At 44.1% G+C, this 13,367-nt stretch overlaps 1 protein-coding gene across 1 annotated transcript in view; it reads right to left on the bottom strand.

Moving 5' to 3' along the window:
* The window catches only part of LOC119461357 (mitochondrial pyruvate carrier 2-like), a 337,603-nt gene that overhangs the window by 319,690 nt on the left and 4,546 nt on the right, over positions 1 to 13,367 (bottom strand). The window lies entirely within an intron of this gene.

Raw genomic sequence — 13,367 nt, 5'->3', positions numbered from 1 at the left:
CCGCTTGATGGTGGTTTATGAAAAAAATAAAGCAACGAGATACAAAGAAACACGCAAGCGGTGTACGTACATGTGTGCACAGGTAGACACTAACTCACGACTTATTTTGGAAAGAAACTAAGCTGCTCAATTTGTTTTGAAGGACTCGCGCTCATTCCTTAAAATAAATGCGATCGTGCGCGAATCAGCGGTGTACACTTGAGCGGTGTACTTTTCAGCTGACCGTTTAATGCCGACCCCACATTCTGTGAATGTTGGTTACGGCTGGCGTTGCGCGTTGCATTTTAGTTTTGCGTTTTACCTTCCCGCGGTGCGAAGTCAACCACACGGGTCGTTTTTGGACGACGAAACGCATGAAACGGCAGCCATTTTGCTGCTTCGGGTGTAGTATTAGTTCCAGTCTAGCCAGTTTTGTTCCAGCATAGTAGCCCGAGAAAGCACTTGGCTCCAAGTAGGACGCGATATTCACTCAATATTGATCATTATTTCTTGTCTGGAATTGACGCTTTAGAGTGCGGCGAGCTCAGCCACCAGGCGACTAAGCTGCGTAGGGAAGCCAACCTCTGATGTCCTACGTGGATGTACTACGTGCGCTAAAAGTGCTTGACGGCGCAGAGAAGATTGCTTCTTTTGTCATCTTAGCGGTCCAGGGGCAGTTCTTCATTACATTCCCTACCACCCGCATCGAGGTGGCGGATCATGTAACGGCTATCTGCGCACGTGCAAATTAATGTCCAAGCGCGCGAATCATTGTCCTTGCGCGCCAAGCCACCTGCTACCGAGACATGACACGTACTCACAGGGGTCAGCACATATGTGTACTCCCGAGCGGACGTGCAACGCTGTTGCGGATAGTTCACACCACCGGCTAAGATGGTATATTTTAAGCGCGCCGCTAAGATTGAAAGGGTATACTGACTAGCTTTCCAAATCACCGATAATCCCCCCTTGCGTGTGCGTGCGTGTGTGCGTGTTTGTTTGTTTATTTGTTTGCGTGCGTGCGTGCGTGCGTGCGTGTGTGTGTGTGTGTGCGTGCGTGCGTGCTTGCGTGCGTGCGTGCGTTCGTGCGTGCGTGCGTGCGTGCGTGCGTGCGTGCGTGCGTGCGTGCGTGCGTGCGTGCGTGTGTGCGTGTGTGTGTGTGTGTGTGTGTGTGTGTGCGCGTGCGCGTGCGCGTGTGCGTGTGCGTGTGTGTGTGTGTGTGTGTGTGTGTGTGTGTGTGTGTGTGTGTGTGTGTGTGTGTGTGTGTGTGTGTGTGTGTGTGTGTGTGTGTGTGTGTGTGTGTGTGTGTGTGTGTGTGTGTGTGTGTGTGTGTGTGTGTGTGTGTGTGTGTGTGTGTGTGTGTGTGTGTGTGTGTGTGTGTAAGGGTTTACAAGGGTTTCTCCAATGCCAATAGTGTTCCCAGGTAGACATCCCACATACTTGTCCTGGTGGTGTGAAGCACCAAAGCATGGAATGACTGGGAAGTACCTTGTATGCCACCGCACTGACATACAAGGATGGGGATAGCAAACATCAGAAAAAAAGACGCGCTGGTGATGTAAAATGCAACAAGTTCCTTTCAGTTATGGCAGTAATCATCCACAAAAGGTGAAACCACAGTTGACCATCAGGCAGAAACTACGGGCACCACAAATATGTCTGTCATCTGCCAACCAGTTGCTCACAAGCTCGAAATGGTTGCGCCTTCCCCGCTTTTCGTTATTTGAGGAGGGGTGTCTTCAAAAAAAAAATTCAGTGCCATTTCACTCTGTGAAGTTGGATGACCAGCCAAGCTGTGTATGTGGTGATTGACCGTTGCTCCGGTGAAACGTTCCAAATTTGGAATGGGATGGACGGTTCGCATGCACGTGGCCGCCAGGGTCAGCTACGTCAGGTAATGAAGAAGCAAACCTAAGTTCCTACAAAAAGCGCGGTGGAGTGCACACATTTTTTTACGGTGGCGCGACGTGTCTGAAGTTGTTTTACGATCCCGAACGCCGCCATTCCGACGTTTTCATACAACGCCACAAGGTAGCACAACGCGTCTACTTCCGGTCTGTTGCCGGACGCGATCTCCTGGAACCTAGCCTATAGCAGCTTCGCTGTAAAAACGCGCGAAATGCTGCATACTGAAGAAAGTTGCAATTAAACAGCTGAAGCGATTCAGTAATTAAGGCCCTGTGTCAGCAAATACTACATAAACTTCACGACGAGTTGCATCGGAATGTTCAATTATGTTGGGTATAAATAAGGGTGCGCGAATAGTGATTTTTGAGATCGACTCTAATACGAATCGAATAGTACCAGAAGGCAATCGAATATCGAATAGTTCCTGAATAATGAGCAGCCCTTATCACAAATAATACAAAACCATGTACACATCGTAGTATTCTCAAAGTTAGCAAGTTTCTGTCATTTCATAGTACGTTATCAAACGTTGTTTATTAAAAGCACAAATTGAGCATTAGGAACAAACAAATAGTTTCTTCGCATGCACATAGCTCTTGGGAGAGTGCGAATGATCGCTTTATGGTCGGTAATGTACGGCTACCTAAGCAACGTAGCCTGCTCCACCACGCAAGTTCTCATGTTTTATGCCTATACTATGCCTGCGGGAGTGAGAACTTACCGTACTTTTGCCCCAAGTTTATCTTAAGTTGTGCGCAATTGACAGTTTGAAATATTCGAAAAGTATTCGTGCAATTTTCGCATTTACGAATATTGTCCTATTTATTTGGTCTTCGAATCGAATAGGACAATATTCGATTCGTTATTCGAAAGTTTTGAATGTTCGCACGCCCCTATAGGTATAAGGGAGCAGCACGGACCTTTTCGATGTCCTGCAGAAAAACGTGCGAAGGTCACCACCAGTGCCCCTCGCTTTGCAATTCCTTCCCGAGCAAAGCAGGAAACCGCAGAGCTAGAATGTTACAGCTAGGACAGTGTATGCGTTTACGTCTCTCAGGGTTTGGAACAAAGGACATTAGCATTGTACTTCAAGCCAGCAGGACAACCAGTCAAGTGAATGCACTCACTGCAGCTGGACTTATGACTGCATCTATGCGATCTTGATCACGACCGGCATCAGCCTATTTCAATGTCCACTGCCAGCGCGAGGGCCTCTCCCAGCGATTTACAATTACCCCTGGCTTGCGCTAGCTGATTCCAAGTTGCGCGTGCAAATTTGCCCATTTCATCACCTCACATCTTCCGATTTGGTTTGTTTCATGAACCAAATCGAAAGACTAAAGCTTAACACTGCCAGTAGAACGCTCCTCGGAAGACTTGGATGGGTACCCTCTCGAAGAACACAACAGTCCGCAACGTGTAACCCCGACCCTGAGAACAAGGATACACGTAGCCCCCATACCAAGAAACATGCACCCAGAATAAAACAAAGAGAGAGGACAAGCGAGAGCCTCCACACTACAAAAAAGAATGCTACAACAAAGCAGCAACAACAACAAAGCAAGCAAAAAGGCAGAAATAAGACACGTGGATGCCGCCAGGTACAAGGTAGGTAGGTATGTTGTCTGCGTAGCCAACAAGCATAACGAAGAGATAGCAGCTGCATCAGTAGTTTCTAAGGACATTAAGATAGCCGAACAGGTCGCCATAGCAATGACCCTACGGACCTGCCGATGAGACGTGCCGGTCATCGCCGGCACAGACTCGCAGGCAGCCTGTCGCCATTTTTATTTTTATTTTAATGTTTTTTTTACCCATTTTTATTCTTTTGTGAATTTCGTTCTCATGTTCAGGGTCCCCTTTGAGTAATTGACCTAGATAATCGTACTCCTGCACAGTCTCTATAGTCTCACTGCCCGTCATGAATCCTAGTTCCCTTGCCAGGCTACTGAACATTACCTTCGTCGTCTGTATAATAATCTTCCACCCTACTCTTACACTTTCTCGGTTAAGGTCTCAATTCTTGTTGCAATTCATCCCCAGTGTTGCTGAACAGGGCAATGTGATGTGCAAACGGAAGGTTGTTGAGATATTCGCCGTTGATCCTCACTTTAATCCTTCCTAAACTCACAGTTTGAATACTTCTAAGCACGCAGTGAATAGCATTGGTGAAATTGTGTATCCTTGCCTAACCTCTTTCTTAATAGCTATTTTTCCACTTTTCTTGTGTGTAATTGAGGTAGCTGGAAAGTATTTGTAGATATTTCCCAAGATATTCAAGTATGCTTCCTTTACTACTTGATTACGCAATGCCTCCATGACTACTGGTATCTCTACTGAATCAAATGCATTTTTATAATCAGTAAAATCCATATGAACAGGTTGGTTGCACTCAACATATTCCCCAGCAAAGCGTGGCTGATGTGAATTAAAGGCAACTTTCATTTAATTTCATTTTTTTTTACCTTACCGACTGCCTTAAGAAGGTGGTGTCGCATTACGGCTGGGCGTATACAAGAAATGAACACAATGTCGCTACAAGTATTCAGATGCATAAGCGATCAGTTACAGCTGGGCCGGTATTTTGCAGCGATACCTTTCCGATGCTAATGCCTTTTCGCGCTTTTCGCGCTTGGTCAGTGGTCAGAGCGACGGTCCGCTCACGTTATCAACGGGATCAGCCGGCCGTGAGCGGTGGATAAGACTAGTATAGAATAAAGCATAACACATCGCTACAAAATAACGGGCCCGGTCGGCTACATCGTGGCAGTAATGTGCAGATGAAGGTCATTCCAGTCAGAGGCTGCTCGGAAAGAGAATGATAACAAAATGTCATCGTACGGGCTCGTGGACACGCAACTTGGCAAGGATGACCAGTACGGCCAGATATGCGCAGAGGGGCGAAACACAACGTGCGCAGTTAAGAGACGAACAATAGAACTTGCTCAAGAGGGACAGGCTTGGAATAGGGCTGCGTAGGGAAACAGGAGGTGAGATAGAGAGGAAGAAAGAGACAGAAAGAAAGAACGGCATGGAGGTCAACAAGGACGACGTCCGGTTTTGCTACCCTGCACGGGGAAGAGGAGTGATGGATTAAAAGAAAAAATAAGGCGAAGGAAAAAGAAAGTTCACTCGCACATTGATTTACGCAGGGTGTCTATAAGCGTATTTTGAGGTCTGTTGATTTTATAAAAGTCACGAGAGCATGTGTATATTTCTGTATTGATGGTGGGTGAGGCCAAGCACCCAGGATATTTGTTTCTGTAAAAGGTCGACCGTCCAGTTCGCCGAGTGCGCTCTCAAGAGGCTGGCGTTAACGGTGCAGTTGGCTGACGTTAGGCAAGCGGATGCAGTTGCAGAAAGGGTGGTCGATGGTCCCCTCGCAATTACAATGGCCGCATATAGGGAAGTCGGCCATTCCACTGAGGAAAGAGTATGAATTTGTGAAAGCTACACCCAGTCGTAGGCGGCGCACCATTGTAGTGTCACATCGGCAAAGGTTGGACGGTAATCGCAGCCGCAGTGATGAGTCAAGCAAGCACAAACGACCATTGTAATACTCGCGAGTTTTACAAAGAGCCAGTGTGATGTCGCGAGCAATTGTTCCCTGGCGGCGTCTATTCTTGCTAGTGCTATGAGCATGCTCTGTATGAGCATCCTGGACTGATCTGCCAGCTTCATCAGCGAGGTGGTTGTTCAAATAACCACAACGACAAAGTATCTGCTGGAAAATAACACCATGTCCTTTTCCAACAGCGCGATCGTACATTTCTATTATGTTTGAAACCACCTGTTCATAATTTCAATGACCTAATGCCGCCTGCAGGCATTGAAGGGCTGCTTTAGAATCGCAGAACGCTGCCCACTTACATGGCGATTCCTGGTCAATATATATTGAACAGAGACACGAGGAATGGCAAGTTCTGATGCTGGGGACGTGGTCATAAGTGAAGTTCAAAATTTAGCTGTGATCAGGCGGACCGGAACAGCGACAGCAACCGTTGAATTGGTAGACGCGACTGAACTATCAGTGTAAGTGTGAACGCTGTCCGCTTGCACTTCGTGGAAAAGCGATAGAGTAAGCTTCTTTAGGAGTGTTGATGACATACCTGGGCCTTCTTTGTAATCTCTGGTATCTGGAGGCGTACTTGAGGCTTCTGGGCATACACCCCAATGGAAAGGTTGAACTTGCAGTGGGTGCGAAGCTCATTAGAAGGGAAGGCTGGTGAGTATATCGTTCTTGAAAATGTAGCCTGAAGTCTTTGCAATGGCAAGAAAGCGAGATGGTGGTCAGGGATCCGGAATATGTACTGAATATGCACTCTAAGCGCGTCAATAGCTATGTAGGCCATTGTAGCGCACTGACGTACACCTAAGAATGTGCATAGAGCCTGTTCTTGTATGCTATGACGAGCACGAGGATTGGTTTTTACAATGTTGGACATTACAGGCAGGCTGTACCGTAAAGATTCCAGAAAAGGTGATCTGTATAGTCGAAGCATGGATCTCGCTGATGTGCCCCACGTCTTCTACCGAGAAATCTTAGCAGGTGCGCATTAGAACTTAGCTTCTTTGTTAAGCGGGTAAATCAGATTGCACTTTCAGAGATGAAATGCTGATATCATATGAGTATGCTTTATGAACTAACCTGATAGCATAACTTTGAATTGATTCAATGGCATTATGAGGTATGCTTGCGGTGGATCCCATATAGCAGAGGAGTACTCTAGTTTTGATTTGCCAAGTGATTTATAAGTCAGTAGTTTTACATAAGACGGTTCGTGGCGCAAGTGGCGCTTTAGGTAGCCTAGGCTCCCGTTGGCTGATGAGGTAATGCTATTAACATGCGCGCCTCAAGACAAATCCTTACAGAGTGTCGTACCAAGATATTTAAAATACGGGACTAGTTGAACAGAGATGTTAGCAATCGCGTAGGTGTACACTCAAATAGCACATTTTTGTTTCACATTTTAGACATAAACAGAATCATTTGTAATTTTTCAATTCACGTAAGTGAATCTACAAATTTGATTCATTGGGTTCGTAGTTAACCAGGTCAATTCTTTTTAACACAGTCCATGTAGCAAAATGTGGGATTTCAACGCTCCAGTTGGTGCACACAAGTATATATATTGCAGTAGTAGGAGGTACAGCCGCCCGCATTTTTAGCTATATCGCGCAAGTGTCCATCACGCGTCACTTTAGCGCCTTTGAGCGGGCATAATCAGCGAGACCGGCAGAAGTAATCTCAAGTGCACTAAGCACTCTCCTGTGCAAGAGTCGTGTGATGCGATGTTCCCTTCAGCATGACGTACGACCACATTATAGTGTCCTCGCGCGATATAGCTAAAAACGCGGGAGGCTTTATATATGTCCCCCTATTACTGCAATGTAGATATATGAAACTCTACATATGTAGACATTAGGACATTATTAACAACCATCTACATCTGTCATATAGGTACTCATGCTGGTAAAACAACCTGCCGCGTATGCTGAAAATGTTGAGGTCGGCCGAGTGCACAGGAAGGTGGACATGAGGAAGAGGTGTACAAAACAACAAAAAGCTACCTCACGTGTCCTTCAGCTGCTGCATGTGCACATTTTCGAAGCAAGTGATGATGAACAGTAGGCAATGAAACACAGAATAAGAAATAAGTGATTAAGACAAGTCTTTGGAATTTGAAAGTTTTAGCCAGGCCAATAAAGCAGGCAAATAACGTAATCTAGTAGGGAGTCCAGCAAGCAAGATGGCCTGATGGAGGTTTTAAACATCTGATACGCTTATCTTGTAGAGTTGTTGGCCAGGTAGCACGGCTTTTCTGTCAGTGTGCCTGTGGTTCTCACGAGTCCACACTGCAACGAGACCACAATGCCTAACCTTCTTTGCTTCACATGTCACCAACCTGCGTTGGATGCCCGCCTCCTCCAAAAGCCGTACATTCCCCTTTTGTCTGTCACTTTCTCCACACCACTGTGCTCTGTCTTTGTCAATCCGTCGCTTGTTGTAGGTGTTGACTCTGCACCTCCAGCAGGTTGTAAAGCTGAAGGATGATTTGTGATTGTTCACACTGCAGTACTGCTGAAACACTGTGCCAACAGTTCAGTCGGCGTATATAGTGCGGCGTTAGCACTCGTAATATAGCCTTCCAAGTTCTCTTCGTTTATCTATATAGCACTACTTTATGTATCATTGTATTCTAAATGAACCAAATATTGAACTTCGCAAGTTTTGGGAACTTTCATTGATCCCACGCGGCCCAAATACGAAAATATACCTTGAAATCAGTGGCGTCGCACAGACGAACCACGGCTGGATTTAGGCGCGAAACTTATAAAAAAATTCAACTTTATCTCTCTTCGAAGAATTAATCTATTATCGCGAAATTAGCGAAAATATACTTTTCAAGGAATACTTGATCAGTTTAAACGAATTTTATGTTTCTTTGTGCCGTTACTGATTACGCCTAATTTTCAAAATTTTCAAATGATTATATTTTTCTAAACGCATGCAGGCAATAGGATGCAGCAAACATGAGTAATCATTGCGAATTGTTGCATATTTAACGGAATATCTTGCTGAAAGAAAAAGCCGGCAGATTCGACGCCCTGTGGGAATCGATGTTATGCGAAGCAGTATGCAGGGAGCCTACCAAGTTAACGAAACGACCATGAGAGCACCAAGACATAAGCGGCTTTTTCATGACCTACATGGCACGCATCTCATGACATTCACGTCACGAGTCCTCAGGAGCCCCTTTAGCAACGCCTAGGAGACCTTAAGCCTTAGCCATGCTCACGACTAGGACTTCAACCATTGACCTTTAGCCTTTTCCTTCACTTAGTACCACATCCGAACCCATTCCATTGGTTTTTAAGTGTTAAACTTTTTTCGCTGAGTCATTGTCATTTTTGCTGAATCATGCTCATGACTATGACTTCTAGCATCATCCTTTAGTGTTGCCTTCACTCTGTACCCACGTCCGAACAAATTTCATTGGTTTTTGAGTGTTAATGTTTTTTCGCTGGGTCATCCTCATTTTAGGCGGCTGTTAATGACCTACGCATGTCATGACATTCATGTCATGACCTATTATTTATGTTCGTCATACACTGGTGCCATACTATGCCAATTTTGGTACCTACCAAGTTAACCAAACGATCATGAGAGCACCAAGACGCAGGGAGCTGTTTCATCACCTACATGACACACATGTCATGATATTAATGTCGTAACCAATCATTTACGTTCGTCATAGACTCTTGTCATAGTATGCCAATTTTGGTAAATACTAAGTTAACGATACGACCATGAGAGACCATGAGCATCTATATATATATATATATATATATATATATATATATATATATATATAGAGAGAGAGAGAGAGAGAGAGAGAGATAGATAGATAGATAGATTAGATAGATAGATAGATAGATAGATAGATAGATAGATAGATAGATAGATAGATAGATAGATAGATAGATAGATAGATAGATAGATAGATAGATAGATAGATAGATAGATAGATAGATAGATAGATAGATAGATAGATAGATAGATAGATAGATAGATAGATAGATAGATAGATAGATAGATAGATAGATAGATAGATAGATAGATAGATAGATAGATAGATACTGTCAAAGTGATCGCATGTCAAAGTGATCGCAAAGTTAGCGCACTTAATATGCGCTAACTTTTTGTATAGGTTGACTCTTTCGTCGCAGTATTTCGTAATGGCAAACATATCGTAATGGAATTCTTAATTAACCCACGTTCGCACTGTCGTATGCGAACGTGGGTGCACCAGTATTACCACGTCCTTGCTATGTAGTGACCCAGGCAAGGCGCAGCTCTTAATTCTGTAACTTTTCATGTTACAGCGCATGTCCCATTAGCGGATGTGAAACGGAAAAGTACTGGAGGCGGCCCCATTAAACAAATGTCCTGCTTAGCATCAGTTTCGCCACTTGTCAGCACAGCATTCCTCCATGACGCTAATAAGTGTTAACCGGTTCATCATCATTTTGCCGCAGATTTTGCGAACGTGCTATACTTCTCGAAATTGGTGCTAAGTACCGAATGTGTGCTAAATACGATAGGGCTATTGCTCGGCTTATATCCCAGGATGACGTTCGAAGGAAAAATTGTGCGTTATTCGCACACTATGAGTAAGATAACCAACGTTCAGAAATTTTACGTACCAGCAATTCCATTCGTCTATACGTAATCGAATACAACCTTTCCTTCAGAGAACGGACTGACGATATTCGATTCCCTTTTGCGAATTGTGGAACATTCACGAATCCTTATCAAGCAACCGTCAGGCATTCTTTCTCACGGGGACTCCCAATTTCCCACATGAATGAGTCGTGCTCCATGGGAGTATATACTCTCCTGAGAAAATACGCACTCTTCCTTGATTACATGGAAGGTACAGCATTTGCAACGTATGGATACAGCACAGTTGACACGTGGTCATTGTTTCGTTGATTTTTTCCGCGTCTCAACGGGTTACGAAGAATCGCTGCTCAACGCAGCCCTGGTTATCAACCATGTACCTTCTCATCTCAGCATAACACCTAGGGATCACTACACAGACAAAGCTCATGGAATACCAGAGACGACAGCAAATGCAAAACATCCTTTAGAAGTCCCAATCGTCCCTACTGCGTCCTCTCGCTTCTCTGAAGACCGCTGTTCTAGTTCTGTCTCTTGAGCGAGTCAGACGCCAGATGAGCTGCAACGCCTCCGAAAAACAAAACAAAAGACGTACAGTCCCATGCTTTCGTTACTCTCGATACTCTCGGAGCCTTAATTTGTCACGAAGGAGAGAGCGACCGTAGACTCCGTGGACATTTAGGTCTACAGAATGCCATCGAAAGATTCCTGTTCTCAAGCGCACCAGGAGCACTAGCCACGCAAACGGTGGCTCCGTACACTACCGCGGAGGAATTTCATTCCCAACGGAGACGATAAAGTACGAGTATATTCGCTTGACAACCAGATCTGTGCACCGATTCATCATTGGCGTTACGTCAATCAAATGGATCCATTGCTTTGTCGGCCTGTGTTGACTTCAATGTGAACAAGCCCCTGTTTCCAAGAATTGAAAGCTTGGGTCAAGGCGTCGAGGTCTCAGACGACGAGCAAGTTAACTCGAGGAGAAGAGTGCGTTGTGCTGAAATATTTTCCCCTGGGGACACTGAATTTTCAGGAGACAGGTGTTTCGGCTCCTCCTGAATACTAATATGTCACCAATCGTTCCATGTAGTAGGTACGCTCATTAATTGGGTATACGAGTCGAACTAGTTGGATTGATAGCATTCCACATGCGGCTTTGTAGCACAACTCTGTGACTCGTATATCTCCACACTTTTTAAAAGTGGTCGTTCACACGTAGCACTTGTCGGCATGCTTTTGCAAGGCTATAGATCCACCCGTAGCTACCACCATCCTTATCCTGCATGGTGCGCTTCCGTCTAGCGATGAACTTCCGTTACAAGGCACACTCCACGCGGGAACGAAATTTGTACGTAACAATTTACGCATAATTATTTCTTATAATCAATGGCAATTTTTAATTGAACTATAATTTTACGTGATAAAATTTACACTAATTACTTTTTTCGGTAAGAAGTCATGAAGTTGAAGGTATAAGGCATTTGATTCAGTAGAGATACCAGCAGTCGTAGAGGCATTGCGTAATCAAGGAATACAGGAGGCATGCCTGAATATCTTCGGAAATATCTACAAAGATTCCACAGCTACCTTGGTTCTCCACAAGAAAAGAAGAAAGTTACCTATCCAGAAAGAGGTCAGGCAAGGAGACGCGATCTTTCCAATGCTATTAACTGCATGCTTAGAAGAAGTATTCAAGCTCTTAGACTGGGAAGGCTTGGGAGTGAGGATAAACGGCGAATATCTCAGCAGTCTTCGGTTTGCAGATGACATTGTCCTATTCAACAACAATGGGGAGGAATTACAACAAATGATTGAGGACCTTAACCGAGAAAGTGTAAGAGTGGGGTTGAAGATTAATATGCAGAAGACAAAGATAATGTTCAATAGCTTCTCAAGGGAACAATAATTCAGGATTGCCAGTCAGCCTCTAGAGTCTGTAAAGGAGTACGGTTATCTAGGTCAATTATTCACATGGGACCCTGATCATGAGAAGGAAATTTACAGAAGAATAAATTTGTGTTGGAGTGCACACGACAGACATTACCAAATCCTGACTGGGAGCTTACCACTGTCGTTGAAAAGAAAAGTGTACAATCATTGCATGCTACCGGTGCTAATATTTGGGGCTAACATCCTACGCATGTAATGCGTAGGATGGATAACCGGGGGACCATTAGAGTTACAGAATGGATACCAAGAGAAGGGAACGCAGTCGAGGACGGTAGAAAACTAGGCGGAGTGATGAAGTTAGGAAATTTGCAGGCGCAAGTTCGAATCAGCTAGCGCAAGACAGGGGTAATTGGAGATCGCTGGGAGAGTCATTCCTCCCGCAGTGGTCATAAATATAGGCTGATGATGATGATGATGATGATGATGATTATTATTATTATTATTATTATTATTATTATTATTATTATTATTATTATTATTATTATTATTATTATTATTATGATGATGATGATGACTCTATGCCACCTGCGGTTGTGTTACGCATGCTATCCCATGGATGCGCATGTTGCTTTCAGTGTCACTTCTGATGTTTTCACACCCCTAAAGAAATTAACGGGAAAATATGACCAGTTTACTTTCTTTAAAGCAACCATTTAGTGAATTGCAGAGGATGTAAAAAGTTAGCGACGTATTATATAACTCATTTTCCGGAAAGAAATTTTTCACCTCGTCCTGAAGACATTGACAGCGACTGTTACGTTTATCAAGTATTTCTAAAGGGTCACTAATCGCTTAATGTAGTAGGCATGTTCGTTGTATACATATGAGGCGAACATGATGAAGTTGTTGCATTCTATCTTTCTCTTTGTAGCTTTATATGTGCTCACGCAGCGTTTAAATATCTGGCACATTTATCCCCGCATTTGGTTAAAGGAGACACCCGAATCGCGAGCGTTTAGGAAATATTAACGTTAGAAGGGTTGCAGAAGATGTGTTAAAAAGTTTGGTACATAATATAAAATCGAGTTATTTTCAGATCAGTTGGCCAGTTACTTTTGCGGATCAGCAATCGATCGCTGCAATTACATTTTTGAATAAAGCAATAGTAAAAAGAACAAGTTCAAACAGAACACGGCTGCTCCGAATGAAAAAGAGTTCACAATCCATAAAATTAATGTTTTAAGAACGAGTTCACTGAAAAAGCGTGCATTGAGTACCAGCGATACAATGCCCAAAGATTAAGCACGCGCCTAACAGAGCACGAAATAAGGGTAACAACCAAAATGATGAATGAATGCAATGCAGTACAAGCATTAAACTACATTACAAGGAGACTAGGCAG

The sequence above is a fragment of the Dermacentor silvarum genome, chromosome 8 (assembly GCF_013339745.2).
Source record: "Dermacentor silvarum isolate Dsil-2018 chromosome 8, BIME_Dsil_1.4, whole genome shotgun sequence".
In the NCBI taxonomy this organism is placed as follows: Eukaryota; Metazoa; Arthropoda; class Arachnida; order Ixodida; family Ixodidae; genus Dermacentor; species Dermacentor silvarum.
The sequence above is the reverse complement of the archived record's forward strand: the minus strand, read 5'-3'. Positions and strand labels throughout refer to the sequence as shown.